Source organism: Trachypithecus francoisi, unplaced genomic scaffold, assembly GCF_009764315.1.
Source record: "Trachypithecus francoisi isolate TF-2019V2 unplaced genomic scaffold, Tfra_2.0 Lachesis_group9, whole genome shotgun sequence".
Lineage (NCBI taxonomy): Eukaryota > Metazoa > Chordata > Mammalia > Primates > Cercopithecidae > Trachypithecus > Trachypithecus francoisi.
The window spans coordinates 54,498,408-54,515,442 of record NW_022681474.1 but is presented as its reverse complement, the minus strand read 5'-3'; the positions used below and the strand labels follow the sequence as shown (position 1 = coordinate 54,515,442).

At 43.9% G+C, this 17,035-nt stretch overlaps 1 non-coding gene across 1 annotated transcript; it reads right to left on the bottom strand.

The window, feature by feature from the left end:
* Positions 1-1,396: 1,396 nt before the first annotated feature.
* Positions 1,397-1,481, bottom strand: LOC117082906. Its single transcript, XR_004436831.1, has one exon. It is a non-coding gene; the product is annotated as a small nucleolar RNA SNORD103/SNORD85 (small nucleolar RNA).
* Between the last annotated feature and the right edge of the window lie 15,554 nt (positions 1,482-17,035).

Here is a 17,035-nt window from a genome sequence, read left to right as displayed (position 1 = left end):
AGACTGGATTAAGAAAATGTGGCACATATACACCATGGAAACTATGCAGCCATAAAAAAGGATGAGTTCGTGTCCTTTGTAGGGACACGGATGCAGCTGGAAACCATAATTCTCAGCAAACTATTGCAAGAACAGAAAACCAAATACCGCATGTTCTCACTCATAGGTGGGAATTGAACAATGAGATCACTTGGACACAGGAAGGGGAGCATCACACACTGGGTCCTATTGTGGGGAGGGGGTAGGGGGGAGGGATAGCATTAAGAGATATACCTAATGTAAATGATGAGTTAATGGGTGCAGCACACCAATATGGCACATGTATATATATGTAACAAACCTGCACGTTGTGCACATGTACACTAGAACTTAAAGTATAATAAAAAATAAAAGAAAAAATGATAAATTAGACTTGAGCCTAATAAAAATAAATTGCTTTACAAAATATACCATTACAAAACTGAAAATACATGCCATGAACTGGGAGAAAATAATGGCCAAACGTATCTCAGGTAGAGAGATATGTTTGTATACAAAATAAAGAATTTTCTTTTTTTTTTTGAACTCCATTTTTTATTGGATTTAACAAGAGGTGAAACGTTAATTACCCGCTTCTCTCCTAGTGCCCCTTTTGCTGAAAAGGATACCACTTAGTCATGGAAGAGCTGAAAAACTAAGAGGGCTTCTCGGGACTCTCCCCATCAACTCCCTCAGCCAACCAACTGCTATGCTAAACCCTACCAATTCTAGCGCCCTATTCTGTCCACTTCTCTTCAATCCCAAACCATCAGGATCTGGTGCCCTGACAGCCACCCATGTGGTCTCATCACTGTCTCCCCTCCTCTAAACTACAAGGGCCACATGGCAGCCAGGACAATTATTTGAAATATAAGTGTGATTTTGTCACCACACTCCTCCCCCACTGAACTTGTTTTACTTCTTCAGATACAACACGGTCTCGTCTCTGGCTTCCAAGTCTTCACACACCATGTTCCCTCTTCTGGAAAGGGTCATCACTCTATTAAGTATCACTCACTTAGAGAGCCTCCTCTGTGCCCACACGTTATAGAAGACACCCTGCACATTCCTGGACAACCCTTTCCCCTGTATTTCTCCAGCATCCCAGTAACTATCTGTGCACAGCACTGTTGTGTTTACCAATACAACTCTGTTGAGAACACGACCTGCTGTACAGCAGGTGTTTAGCACTTAATGATTGAATGAATGGACATGTCTTAAGCTCCTACTTACCTCCAACACTCCCTCCACCTTCACCAGCATCCTCAAAACTTCAACTTTAAGAACTTGGGACTCCCCAAGCCTTCAACTGCCATTGCCAATACCAGTGCAGTGGTCTGGATTGGTTTAGTTTGACTCAGGGATGGTGGGTGTCTTGTCTGGCTCAGAACTTGAGTCCATAACAAAGATTCTTATTACCAAACTTTGTTTTCAGTGAGGGCAAGTGGGTCATCATTGCCAAAAATAAAGAATTTTCAAAACTCAAAAAAAAAGAAAAAAAAGGTGCATGTATATTTAAAGCAGTTACATCCTCTTGCTAAATTGATCCCTTTATCATACTGGTTTCTCAGTATGTCTCAAGCTCCCCCAGTCCACTGTCTCTGGGTCTGGTTCAGCACCAGGCCTCACCTAAAAGTTGCAGTCCTTATGGCATAGACTGCCTTTCAAGTTTACTTGGAGACACACTGTAGTGTAGCCCTCAGTAGTGAGGTTTGCAGGGACTCACGTTTGGACTGCTGGGGTAGGCAATTCCCCTCTGGCTAGGGCTGGCTTAAATGCTTCCTCTGTGGGTGGGTGTCAGCTGTGTTTGGTCTGGTTTTCCTTTCTGCTCTAACAGAATAGCCCGAAATTCAGTGCCTCACGATTGTTATGTTCTTCCTCCCCCAGGGCCCAGAGAGGCTCTCTGTGCCAAGCCACTGCCAGGGGTGGAGGAGGAGTGGTGTTGGCAATTCAGGACGGTTTTTTCTGTCTCTTCAATGTCTATCTCAGGGATATGAAGTTAAAACCAGGTACTATGAGTGCTCACTTGATTTTTGGTCCTTAGAAAGGTGTTTTTTCTGTGTAGATAGTTGTTAAATTAGTGTCCTTGCAGGGGTGATGATCAGTGAGCTTTCTATTCTGCTATCTTGCTCTGCCCTTCCATCTCTGCTATTGATTTCTAATTTAATTTTCTTTTGGTCAGAGAACATGCTTTGTATTGTTTGAACCCTTTAAAATTTACTGAGATTTGCTTTATGCCCCAGAATATGGCCTATCTTGGTAAATATTCTATGTGCACTTGAAAAGAATACTTTTATGATGTTGGTTGAAGTGCTATATAAATGTCAATAAGATCAAGTTGGTTAATGGTATTTTTCAAGTCTTCTGTATCATTACTAATTTTCTGTCTACTTGTATCAATTATTAAGAGACTGATGTTGAAATCTTTGTGATACGGTTGGGATCTGTGTTCCCACCAAATCTTATGTTGAATTGTAATCTCCAGTGTTGCAGGTGGGGCCTGGTGGGAGGTGATTGGATCATGGGGGCAGTTTCTCATGAATAGTTTACCACCATCCCCTTGATGCTGTTCTTGGGCTAGTGAGTGAATTCTCATGACATCTGATTGTTTAAAGGTGTGTAGTACCTACCCCCAAACTTTCTATTGCTCCTTCTCCTGCCATGTGAGACATCTGTTCCCCTTTGCCTTGTACTGTGACTAGAAGCTTCCTGAGGCCTCTCCAGAAGCAGAAGCTGCTATGCTTCCTGTACAGCCTGCAGAACCATGAGCCAATTGAAGCTCTTTTTTTAAAAAATAAATTACCCAGTCTCAGGTATATCTTTTTTATTTTTTTTTCTGTTTTTTTGAGACGAACTCTCACTTTGTCATCCAGGCTGGAGTGTAGTGGCATGATCTTGGCGCACTGCAACCTCTGCCTCCTGGGTTCAAGCGATTCTTGTGCCTCAGCCTCCTGAGTAGCTGGGATTACAGGCACATGCCACCACACCCAGCTAATTTTTGCATTTTTTTTTTTTTTTAAAGTAGAGATGGAGTTTGGCCATCTTGCCCAGGCTGGTCTTGAACTCCTGGCCTCAAGTTATCTGCCTGCCTTGGCTTCTCAAAGTGCTGGGATTACAGGTATGAGCCACTGCGTCCAGCCTTCAGGTATTTCTTTATAGCAGTGCAAAAATGGACTAATACACTTTGAGTACAATTTTTAAAATTTATCCTTGTCAGTTTATAAGTTTTCGCCTCATGTATTTTGAAGCTTTGTTTTTACTTAGGACCCCTACAACTATATTATCACCTTCACTCTTTGTAATATTTGTTTCTCTGAAGCCTGTTTGTTCAATTCTGATGCACGCAAGTTAGTTTTATTTTTATTGGCGTTAGCACAATATATCTTTTTCTATGCTTTTACTTTTAAAACTGTTTGTGACTTTACATTGAATTTGAATGTCTATTGACAGGTTATAATTGGGTTTTTCTTTTTCAATCCAATCAGACCATCTTTGTCTTTCATTTATATTTAATATAGTTATCTATTTTGGATTTAAATCTACCATCTTGATATTTGTCTCATATCCTGTTTGTTTCTTTTTTCTGTCTTTCCCTATCTTCTTTTGGAAACATTATTTTCTATAATTTCATTTCACTCCACTGTTGGTTTAATCTCATGGGTTTTTTTTTTGTTTGTTTGTTTGTTTGTTTTGTAGTTGCTGTAGAATTTACAATTTAATCCTTAATTTAAAACAACCTTCCAATAATATTATCATACTTCTTATAAAAACCTTACAACAATATTTTTGTCTACCTCCTTTTATCCCTTGTGCTATTGTTGACATATATTTTACTTCTGTTTACATAAATCCCACATGCATTGACATTATTTTTGCTTTAAACAATTATCTTTATCTCTAGTGTATATTCAGATTCTCAGCTTGCCATCAGATATCATTTTCCTTCTGCCTAAATAACTTACTTTTATATTTCTTGAGGTACATATCTTCCAGAGATAAGTTGTCCTAGAATTTTTTGTCTGATTTTATTTAATCTTTATTTTTGGATGACATTTTTGCTGGCCAAACAATTATACATTGACAGAGTATTTCTTTTAATACTTTAAAGATGTTGCCACACTGTCCTCTTACTTGCATAGATTCTGGTGATAGGTCTGCTGTGATTCTTATCTTTGATCTTTTGAATGTAATATGTCTTCTTTTCCTCGAGCTGCTTTAAAATTTTTCTCTTAATCACTGGTTAGCATGGTTGTCTTCAGATTTATTCTGCATAGCATTTGTTGAACCTCTTGGATTTCTGGGTATATATTTATTACCAAATTTGTGTTATACCATTCTTACATCACTATAAAGAAATACCTAAGACTAGGTAATTTATAAAGAAAAGAAGTTTATTTGGCTCATAGTCCCGCATACTGTAAAGGAAGAATGGCACCAGCGTCTGCAGGGCTTCTGGGGGAGGCCTAAGGAAGCTTACAATTATGGTGGAAAGCAAAAGGTAAGCAGGCACATCACATGGCGAGAGCAGGAGCAAGAACGAGTTGGGGAGGAAAGGTGTCACAAACTTAAGTGACCAGATCTCATGAGTACTCACTCACTCACTCTACTGTGAGGATGGCACCAAGCCATGAGGGATCTGGCCTGTGATCCAATCACCTCCCAGTAGGCCTCACTTCCAACACTGGGGATTACAATTTAACATGAGACTTGGAGGGGACATCCAAACTATATCACCAAATCTGGAAAAAATCAACCATTATTTCTTGAATTTTTTTCCTTATCTCTTTCTTCCTCACTTTGATTCCAATTAAGTGTATATTAAACCCATTGATATTGTCCCACAAGCCATTAATACTATTAACTTTTTAAATGTCCTTTTCTATGTATCTCATTTTATATAGTTTCTCTTGCTATATCTTCTAGTTCACTGGCATTTTCTTCTAATTGTCTAGTCTGCTGTTAACTTGATCCAGTATATTCTTCATTTCAGATGTTGTAATATTTATCTCCAGAAGTTACATTTGGATTATTTTTTATGTCTTACATTTGTCTCCTTATCATGCTCATGTTTTCCTCTACATTCTGGGATGTGTAGAACATGTTTATTATAGCTGTTTGAATGCCCTTCTCTGGTTGTTCATTATTTCTTTCATTTAGGGTATGTTTCTATTGAGTGAATTCTTTTACCTGATTATGAGTTGTATTTTTCTGCTTTTTGCATGTCTGGTAATACTTGATTGGCTACTGAAAATTGCTGGATTTTGTTGTATTCTTCTAAATGGAGTCATATTTTGTATGGTGAACAACTAAGTTACTCGAAGTGAGTTGGGTCCTTTAGAACTTATTTTGATAAATGTTCTATAATCTGTCCAGAAGGATAGCCACTACTCACATGTATCTTGTGAACACTTTCTGTTTAGCTAGTACAACTGAGTAACTAAACTTTGAATCTCATTTAATTTAAAACAGCCATATTTGGCTAGTGGCTATGCTATAGGACGCTGCAGATTTCAGGTTTGCTTTCAAGCTTTCTAAAAGGTAGAGCCAGTGAGCCTTTATTCTAAGACTTATTTAGCTTCACTCCAAAGTGACACCCTTCTGAAGATTCTAGTCAATGACCTGTGTCTTGTGAGGTATTTCCATTCTGATGGGTGGGACGTGAACTGTTCCCAGCTTTGTATGAGCTCTGGGGATTATTTTGTGTATGCATTACTGGTAGTTCATTTCCTAGCAGTTTCTTCTCACATATATGTGTACCACTACTCAGCCCAAGACTTGAGGAGACCCCTCTGCTCATTTCCAAAGCTTTCCTTCGGTGATGCTTCCTTCTCCTCAGTATTCTACCCTGCAGATTCTGGCTTTTTGGGTCTCTTCAAACTCTGATCTCTGTGGCTACAAAGACAAACCACCAGACTCTTCTTGGGTTTCCCCTCCCTGCATTGCAGCCTGAAAATTTCTTTCAGATAATAAGGTGGTAAAATCCTAGGGCTCACCCTGTGCTCATGCCCTGTCTTCAGGATTCCAATCCTATGCTGCCTATTGCCCAAAATCTAAAAGTTGTTTAGTTTTTTCATGCAGAAGAAAGGGAAGACAGAAGATACATGCCTTCATGATGTATAGTTCAGTTAGCTATGGTGGTTAATTTTAGTGACTGGTAAATTCAGCTAAGAGCTTATTCATGGAGTATGATAAAATTATTCATATTCCTTTTGATATAAAATTTCCATTAAAAGTTGAAAAGGCTTTTGGTGTAAATCAGAATGACCCAGTTTGATGGGTCTACTGATGATGATACCTTGAAAGGACACATCTCACCTGGGTTGCTGGAGTCCCTGCCTAAGTGGCAGAGAGGAAGGACTCACACCTAGTAAATCCTCTCTACAGCCATCAACATAGGGCTTAGGTTTGCTTAGAGAAACCCTTACCCTCAGCTTCTTAGTCCATTTTGTGCTGCTATAACAAAATACCACAGACTGGATAATTTGTAAACAATAGAGTTTATTTGGCTCATAATTCTGGAGGCTAGGAAATTCAAGATCAAGGGACTGCATCTGGTGAGGGCCTTCTTGCAGCATCATAGCATGGCAGAAGGCATCACCTGGCTCAGGGGGCATGTGTGTGAGAAAGGAAAGGGGGCCACACTCATCCTTTCATCAGGAAGCCACTCCTGAGGTAACAATATTAATCCATTCATGAGGGTGGAGCCCTCATGACCTAATCACTTCCTAAAGGTCCTACCTTTCAACGTAGTCACATTGGGTATTAAGTTGCCAACACGTGGATTTTGGGGACCACAATCAAACCATAGCCTTTAGCATCTTCTGCCAACAGCCTGAGAAGACTGAGACTGGATTCTAATATGATGTGGTCATTTTTGGGAGGGAATTTCTTCCTACCTTCTCCTTGCTTCTGGTGGCTTCTGCCCTACCCCCGACCCTTGCAGAGTGTGAGAGGCAAAGGTCTTTCTTAGGGCTGGGTGGGCCATCCCTGTCAGCAAAGATAATATGCTGTAGGAACACAGAGTGGTCTGGGTTCCTTCAACAAATTCATTTAGCTGGGTCAGCTGGTTTAAAGTTTTTGGAGCCTCAAGAATGCTCAAAGGAAGCTGTTGGAATTTTCTTGGACATTAAAAACTCTTAGTGGCTAATTTGACTTCCTAAAAGCCACCCGATTTGACCTTTAAAGCCACCTGTTTCAAAAACTCATAGAAAAATTGATGGAGATATGAACATGTAAAGCATCCTTTGGATGCTCTAAAAGTTTTGAAAGCTCCTCTGTGCTTCATAATGTTTAAATTCTACCCACAGATTTAAACATGGATGTGTGGATATTTTGGGTAGTGATGCTATTTGCCTTTTGGAGCCATTTTTTCGTGTGATAATGTTTATTTCTCCAATCTGTCTAAACTAAAATTAGACAGATTCATTGGATTGAGGGGAAATGAGAAGAGAAATAAAATAACTATCTTAATTTACCCTCCAAGTCCTGAAGAATAGCACCCCTGTTTTTTCTTAGGTGACTTAAAAGTTAAAAGCACATCTGTACTAACTTGGCCTTCCCACTTGGTAAACAAACACAATGAAGACTGTAGTCTGCAGCTGAATTATCCCTGTGGTAATAAACACAGAATTCAGGCATATCCACCACTTTTACTTAATACAATTTGCCTAATGTCCTCATCATTACAAAACCAAATAATACTTCAGTTCTAATTTGAGCTTTGGATGTTGTTGTGAGTGCTGGGCAAGCCTTTTGGCCTTTTGTTGGCAGGCATGAGATTTCTCATCAAAGAACATTAGTTAGATGTAAGTACTTACGTAAGTGTTACATTGCAGGACCCCTGTTCTTGGATACCTGAGATCCCATCTGTGGGGTTCAGTCTAGCCACCACATGGAGGTTGGGGGGAAATCACTCACCGTGACTTGGAACTGGAGCTCATCTACATGGTGTCCAACTGCTAGTTGGGAAAAGTGAAGAAACACAGTCAACATGGCATTGGTTGCTCTTCCAAAAAATTCGTTTTGCTGGTTTCAACCCAACAATTTAAAATAAGAAAATAAGAACTCAACGTAAGAGTTGAAAGATGTTTACTACTTGCCTGCCTTGTACCTGGCACTGCGTTAGCCTCTGGGGATACAACATGATGTGGATAGGCAAGATTTCTCCTTCCAAAACTGACCATTGCCTGGGTTAGGAAGACAAACAGTTAAATAGGCAATGACAATATGTCCAATGATGGGAGGAGTACACAGTGCTAGTGGACTAAGAAAGTGAGGTGTGTGGTTAGGAGTTAGGGCATCAGGGACAGCCTCCTAGAGGGACATGGTATCTAATTAGGGTATTTTAAGGTACATAATAGATATACAAGAGAAGGTTATCTGTTTTGGGTCTCTAGAAATTAGAAAAGACTGCAAGGTTAAACTCTGGAGGAATTAGATAAGAGAAGGTTATAAGGTTGGGATCTGTAAGAATTAGGCAGGAGAGGGCTGTAAGATTAGGATCTGTAGAAATAAGACATTAAAGACTGTAAGGTTAGGATGTGCAGAAATTCCACAAAGGGAAGCTGTAGGGTTAGGATCCACAGGAGGTAGAAAAGAGAGGGCTATAAAGTTAGGATCCTTAGGACGTAAATAAGAGAAAGTATAAGATTAGGATCCATAGAATTTAGGCAAAAGAAGACTGTAGATTAGAATCCACAGGGAACAGACAAGAGAAGGCTGTGGTTAGAACCTACAAGAAGTGAACAAGAGAAGGCTGTAGGAAGTAGTCCTGTAGTAGTAGTAGTACTACTACATGGAAGTAGTCATGAGAAGGCTATAGGTCAGGCCCCACAGGAAGTAGTCAAGAGAAGGCTGTAGGTAGGTCAGGACCCACAGGAAGAGGTCAAGAGAAGGCTGTATGTAGGTCAGGACCCAGGGGAAGTAGTCAAGAGAATGCTGTAGGTCAGGACCCACAGGAAGTAGTCAAGAGAAGGTTGTAGGTCAGGACTCACAGGAAATGGACAAGAGAAGGCTGCAGGTCAGGACCCATAGGAAGTAGACAAGAGAAGGCTGTAGGTCAGGACCCACAGGGAGTGGACAAGAGAAGGCTGGAAGAGTGTGAGGTTTCAGGGATTGTGTGAGGGTAGAGAGGGAAAGGAGACTGGGAGAAAGAGAGAGCTCTGGTTATCTGTTGCTGTGTTATAAAGCACTCCAAAACCTAGTGGCTTAAAATAACAACAATCTTCATTGCCTTTCACAGCTTTGCGAGTCAGGAACTTGGTCTCTGTCAGCCCATGGATGGAACTGAAACAGTGTGGATGAGCATGCCAAACTGGCTGGACACCTCTCCTTCTGATATGGTTTGAATATGTGTCCCCACCCAAATCTCATATTGAATTGTAATCCTCAGTGGTGGATGTGGGGCCTGGTGGGAAGTGTTTGGGTCATGGGGGCAGATCCCTCATGGCTTGGTGTTGTCTTCATGATAGTGAGGTCTTGTGAGATCTGGTCACTTAAATGTGTGTGGCATCTCCCCCTCCACTCTCTCTCTTGCTTCTGCCTTTGCCATGTGATGTGCCTGCCCATGCTTTGCTTTCTGCCATGATTGGAAGCTTCCTGAGATCCCCCACCCCGCTGCCCAGAAGCAGATATACTATGCTTCCTGTACAGCCCGCAGAACTGTGAGCCAAATAAACTTCTTTTCTTTATAAATGACCCAGTCCCAGGTATTTCTTTATAGCAATGATCACACCTGTAATCCCAGCATTTTGGGAGGGTGAAGCGAGCGGATCACTTGAGATCAGGAGTTAGAGACCAGCTTGGCCAACATGATGAAACCCTGTCTCTACTAAAAATACAAAACTTAGCTGGTCATTGTGGCTCCTGCCTGTAGTCCCAGCTACTTGGGAGGCTGAGGCAGGAGAATCACTTGAACCCAGGAGGTGGAGGTTGCAATAAGCCGAGACTGTGCCACTGCACTCCAGTCTGGGCAACAGAGTGAGACTCCTTCTCAAAAAAAAAAAAAAAAAAAAACCCAAACCAACACACACACACACACACACAAAACCTGCCTAGTACACCCTCTCGTACATATGGTCCCAGGGCCCCTCCAGACCATCTTTCCATATGGGCTGATGTGGCTTTCCTTATGGTGGAGTGACCTAGGATACACAGACTGCCTCTGTGGCCACTGGGACTTCAGGAGTGTGTATCCCAGAAGATCAGCGGAAGTGGCATGGTGTTTTCCCACCTTTGAGGGAGGGGGTCAAAGTTTCTCACCTTCTGAGGCAGGGGGGTTTTAACACAGCCACAGAAGAAAGGGCATGTGGAAAGGGCTGGAAATAGTCTGCTTGGTCATCTTGGAGAAGCTCAGGGAAGCTGAGGTGTAAAGAGGCTCTAAGGATAGGCAGGTGATGAGGCTGGAGAAGATGGAGACTCCAATGCATGATGACTTTGCACGCTGTGCCCTGGAGCCCGGCTCTATCCTGAGGTGAGCAGGAACATTTTGGTACTTCCTGGATCAGGAAGGTGCATTAATCAGGACCTCAGGCTACCCTGTGGGAGCAGTTGGGAGGGAGGTCATAATAGAAGTGGGAGCAGTGAAGAGATGCCAGCAACAGTCCTGTGAGGGATGATGGTGGGTGCAGATGGATGATGGACTGATAAATACCTGGAGGCATAATTGACAGGTTTGGGGCCTGATTGAATTGGGGGCAAGAGATTGGAAACAGGGTGGATGGCAACCAGGACTATGGCTTGGACCACCAGGCAGTGTACAATTTCTCTACACCCTTGCCAACACTTGCTATTTTCCATTTTCTTTTTGATAGTAGTCGTCCATTGGGTGTGAGGTGGTATCTTATTGTGGTTTTGATTTGCATTTCCCTAATGACTAGTGATGTGGAGCATTGGTCAAAAGGTTTCAATCAAGACGTATCCACCTTTTGGGAAACTAGCACACTGGACAGTGGAGTTGTGGTAACTGTGTGTGGGTCAGAACAGATTGGAGAGCCAGTGAGATCACCTTGCCCTGTGCGTGGAGACATAGTAACTATGTGTGAGTCAGGACAGATGGGGAGACCCACTATCACCTTGCCCTGTGCATGGAAACATAGTAATTGTGTGTGAGTCAGGACAGATGGGGGGTGGGGGCACTGAGATCACCTTGCCCTGTGCAGGGGTCACTCCTCACACAAGTACGTGAGGACTACAAGTGCAAGAAAGCAGTAACGAAGTCTCCACTTCTATCAGCACTGGCTGGCAGTCTTTGCTAGCAGCCAACCATTCGATTAACTATTGACTTGGCCTGCTGACTCTTTCAGGCTACATCAGTGAGGAGGAATGGGCTGGTGAAAGCACGGGAATGCTGAAGGAGACCGACCACATATATGACCTTTCTAAATGGGAAAGAGGACCACACGAGTCAAAGGTTTCCACATTCAGAGGAAAATACAGGAATGATCACGAATGACAGGAAGGCAGGTGCTGACAATGTTCTCATGCAGGGGCCTAAGGGAGGGCTCTAAAGCTCAGGAAGGATGGACACAAGGGATGGGAGTTGGGGCTGGGACCCAGGAGCAGGACCGATGCCAGGCAAGGACCCAGGGAAATGGCATCCATGTGACAGTGCCTGGAGCAAGCGGAGGCTCGAGAAAAATTCTGAGACAGAGAGAAGACTTAAAAACTAAACCACAGTTTGGCAAATGATGAGCACAAGAAGGTTAACTCTCTGCTTGGAGATAGTGGTCAGTGGAGCACCTTTACCCTTGGACATCTACTTGCGTTGGTCAGAGCCCCAGGCTTCACCCAGTTGAAGGTGTTACCCTCAAGTGTCGCACCTTGACATGCTGAATACTTTGAACTGAAGAAGCAGCCCCAGAACCAAGGTCCCTCTGACCTTCTCTCGACTCTGTCCCTTGCCTCTTTGCTTCTCCCGAAGGGCAAGGAGGAGCTTTCTTGACTAAGGGAAGTTCCTTCAGAAGGAATGCAATTGTCTTGGACCCCTCTCCCTAGCCTGTCAAACAGAGATGAACTTACAGAAAAGAAGGCTTGGAAAGAAGACTAGAGTGGATACCATATCCAGGACCCAGGGGAACTTTGCTCTAGGCTGTTGTCTGTTTTGGAACCATTTATCTTCCCTAAAAAATCACTTACTCTTCCTCAGAATTGCAAGTCCCAACTCCTTCTCCTCTACGAAGGGGGCATTTAAGTTTCAACCATCTGGTTCTTCTTAGAGTTTCATACTTTGTGCAACTCCCTTGTGCTTGCATGTTAATAAATTTGTAGGCCTTTTCTCTGGTTAATCTGTCTATTGTCAGTTTATCTCAGCAGATTCAATTATGAAACCTTCAGAGGGAAAGTTTGAGTTTTCCTTCAAAGGGAAGTCTTTATTTCTAACAATGCTCATCCTCCCTTCTGTGGAAGAGTAGCCCCCGACAGAGCTTTGGGGCACACCTGGAGGAGGAGAGAAAGTTGTGGCAGCAGGAAGCAGACAGGTCAGGTGGCTCTGGGCAGGGCTGGAGGCTGCACTGGGTTGCCCTCGAGGGCTGTCATGCCTTTCCCCATTCACCACTTCCACATGGAGAAAGTAGTGCCTCTGAGTTCTTCTTGCCCCAGGTCCTTCCTCCACATAACCTTCCACAGGAGGGTGTCCCCTGGGCAGAACTCTGGGCCTGGCAGTGCCTGGCCAGTATGTTGGGTCCAGGTGTGGAACTGTGCTCTGGAGTGGCATTTATGAGACTGGGTGAACCAGAACCTCTCAGGAACTTGCACCTCTACAGTGACTCTTTCCCACACTTGGAGAATCTGATGAGGTGAACTGGAAATAGGGCTGGGATAATAACAAGTGTTAATAAGTGCACAGATGATTCTGAGGCCCAGGCAGGCTGGAACATTCTGCTGGGTGCCAGCAGCTAAGGGAGGAGCCCACCCTTCCACCTGGTGGAAGGGGAAGAGCCCTCTGCTCAGGTGGCTCTGTGAGGTGACACTGAGGAAGCCTAAACAAGACTCTGGTGGTGACAGCTCGGGGATGTGGCTCCGAGTTTGCTCCACTCACCTTGGACTTCACATCTGAATGATTTGGAAGACCTGTACAGACAGGCGTATCCAACTTCATGGTGTATCTGGGCCAAAATGCTTCCTACACGCACAGAGTTCAGGTTTTGCCACAGAGGTCCCCTTTTGTATGCAAATGTTTTACATCGTGTGCCTGTGGCCACTCCCTGTTGAGACCTTGCATCCTCGCCACTGGCATACCAGAGCCCCAAAAGTAGCCTGGGGTCCGAAAAGATAGTTAGGTCCCTTCTGATATCTGAATCCATCCTTGTCTTAGGAAAGGGGTCATCAGCTTCCATTGTACATTTCCATTGGTAGGGAGCTCAGCTATCCCTAGCAGTTGACGTAATGTCAAGACGATGCTAGTGGCTGGATATGGTGGCTCACGCTTGTAATCCCAGCACTTAGGGCAGCCAATGTGGGTGGATCACTTGAGTCAGGAGTTCAAGACCAGCTTGGCAATATGGCAAAACCTCATCACTTCTAAAAATATAAAAATTAGCCAGGTGCGGTAGTGGGCACCTGTAATCTCAACTACTCAGGAAGCTGAGGCAGGATAATTGCTTGAACCCGGGAGGCAGAGGTTGCAGTGAGCTGAAATCATGCCACTGTACTCCAGCCTGGGCAACAGAGCGAGACTCTGTCTCAAAAAAAAAAAAAAAAGATGATGCTCGTCTGCTCGTCCTCAGAGGTGCCTTCCTCACATTGAGTGTCAATCAGCTCCCTGCAACTCCCCCACCTAGATGTGCTACTCTCTTTCTTTGCACAAGACATCTGCTGTGGAGACATGAAGACATCCAATGCACCTCCCTAAAATTTATCCAGGCTAAGCAGCACGTAGAATTCAATGCACAAATGGATCAACCACCCAGGGAAGCCTGTGAAGATGGAGGTAGGGATTCTGAACTTCTCACAAGCCCCTGGTGATGTGGAGGCTGCTGCTCCAGGGACCACACTTACGAAGTACTGGCTGAGCATTGAAAAGTCTGCTTAGAAGTAAGAGGGGCCCAAGTCCCTGGTGTGGCCCCTCACTTAGTGGCTCTATGACCATGGGCAGTTAAATCCCATCCTGGCACCTTTGTTTCCTTTACAGTAAAATGTGGCTAATGAGGGCATCTCTCATGGGTTTGCTGGGAGGACCGAGTCCAGGCTCAAGCTCCCCACTCATGGGCCAGTGCATGGTACATGCTTGACGATGTGAGCCCTTGGTCATGTTTAGCTGAATAGCCTGGGACCTTCAACTGTTCCCTGGAGGTGCTCTACCTCCATGTCCTCTCCCCAGGAGACATTTAGAGGGGTTATACTCATAGAAAAGGGCCAGGGCACTACACAGAAGATGCAGACAACATCTGTAATTTTCACAAACAACATGTTCTCATAAATCTCACCACTGTCCTACTAAACACAATGGCAGAAATAGTGGTTTTGCTGGGCAACCCCTGTGAGTGAAATATCAATTCAGAAGCCGAAGGACATATCAACCAAGGTCTATCCTGTGAGGCCACACTGGTTCAGCTTTTGTGCTGATTAGAAATGCTGATGAACAATTAGCTAAATTAATACACTTTGACATGGCAAGACAAATCTATTAGTATTTAATCAATGTCATCTTTGATAGATTAAAGCTTGGGATATTCTGAATTTTTTCATAAATTAATGGACAGCTTTGTGTTTCTTGGCTTGGCTCAGGTGCCAACTCCTGGAGCCAGAGCAAGTTAGGTGTTCCTCAGAGCAACCTATTAAATTACTTAACATGTGGGATTGTAATTGTCTTTCTTCTCTGTTAGATTTTAACTCCTTGAATGCAGAGACCAGATCTTATTGTCATGGTACCATCAGCACCCATCAAAGTGCCTGGTACAGTGCAAATGTTTGTAAAAAGGAGGGAGGAAAGAAGAAAGGAAGAGAGAGAAGGAGAGAGGGAGGGAAACAAAGAAGGGAGAAAGAGAAGGAGGGAGTGAGGAAGGAAGGAGGCATATATGACCTCCCTCAGAAGCAAATGGAAAGAGGAAAACATCACTGGCTAGTGAGTTGGGCTTCACTGGATGGAGACTCTCTGCTTGTGTTCTCTGGAGGCATTATCCGCTTCAGGAACACAGGTCCATTGCTGTAAGGGAGTGAGGTGTCCTTCTAGCTGACTTGCTGGGAGGAAGTCTTTATGTGTTCAGTTCTACCCACAGTCTTGCCAATATCGGTTCTAAGGAAGAAGATTGCTTCCCCAAAATGAGTTTCCCAAAGTAATATTTTCTCCTGTGGGGACATAGTTACTGTAAGTGTGGTTCTTATTGAATGGAGGGACTCTTCCTTTGTTAGATAATTCTTTTCCTCGGGTCCTGAGAATTGCAAAATGAGTTATTCCTTCTCATGTTTTAGTGAGATGAAAACAAAGTGGAGAGGATGCTTGAGGTGATTTGGAGTCAGGGTCAAAATGCAACTTTGTTCTTGTTGCTTGCACCCAGTGAGTGACTCATGGGAACCAGATTTTGGGATAGTGGTCTGCCTGCACTCCTGGCTGGTTGCCTGGCTGGCAACAGGTGTGGCCAAATTGAATGGCATTGGCTGGGGGGGAAAGGAGGGGGCGTTGTGTGGTATTTTCACAATGAAAATCAGGTGTGGCTGCACTTGTTGGGAAAACAAAAAGATATAAAATCTCGAATCCAAATCATGACCTGAACTGTGCTCAAAGCCCCTGTATTTGTGTGACTCTAGGACGTGGTTTACTGAATGCCTCCTCATCCTTCCAGTGTGGAAACGGTGCCTTTGCCAACAGGACAAGGACGATGCATCTTGCATGGTCCCCTGTGCCCTGGGCAGCACAGTCCTGGCAGCTGCTGAGGTTTCTAAATAAAGAGGGAAGCACGTTTTGCCCCTGTGTTTCCAGTAGAACAAGCATTAAGAGGCTTCTGTAGAAGCCATGGTGTGGAAACCTATCAGGACCCTGGGTGCTGGTTTTGCTCCCTAGCCGGCGGCCTGCAAGAGCGCACCTGCTCTTAAGATCGAGCAAGGACCCCTCCCCAACCATGGAAATACGCGAAAATCTTGGCTTCTTTCAAGGGAAATTTCAGGCACTTAGCCAGCCCTGAGAAGCAAAAGAGCAACTTGATAAGCAGGAAGGTAATAGTAACCTAAAACAACAGCCAAGGAAGCCAGAGTCCTGGGGTGTTTGGTTCCCTCTGGAAATTAAAGAGAACATCTGAACTCGTGACTCTGAGTTGTTTTTCAGAAACCTAGACTCCCACCAAATGGATCCACTAGCACAGAGACCTCAGAGAAGAGGGAACTGGGGACTGAACTCTGAGAACGGCTCTTTGTTCTAAATTTCTTCCTGGGGGACCTGGGGGAAGTCCCACCCACAAGCCAGAGCTAACATTCCTTTCTGCTAACCCAAATTTTAAAACAAAGCTTCTCTTCCTTAACCAATTGCAATTCAGAAAATGTTTGATTCCACTCTATGACCCATAAGTCCCTAGTTCAAGATATCCTGCCTTTTTACACCAAACCAATGTGTACCCTCCATGTGTTGATTTACAATTTCATCTGTAACTTCGGCTTTCCTGAAAATTTCCCTTGCCATTAAAAAATCCACGCTTGCAAGCCATGGGGGAGGTCAGGTTTTAAGTGTGAGCTGCCTGATTCTCCTTGCTTGGTGCCCTGTAAATAAACACCCTCCTTTCTCCCACTGCAAACCTCAGTGTGGATTTTGGCTTTACTGTGCTGGGCCAGTGGACCTGTTTCCTTAGGTAAAACTCAAACTCTTGAGTGAATCCCGACACTTCCCTCCAAATCCCCAAAGGTCAGGAACTGACAGGGGGTGAGGGGGTGAACACATTTTCTTTTTAAGTGGAGGGCACAGGTACTGGTCAGTAGATTGGGGCAGTCAGGACCTACTGGAGGGCCTGGCCCTGCAAAGGCATGGACAGGTGTTGGAGGGACAAGGTGGGACGCCAGACTGTGGTAGACAGGGAAGTGACTCTGTCAGTCC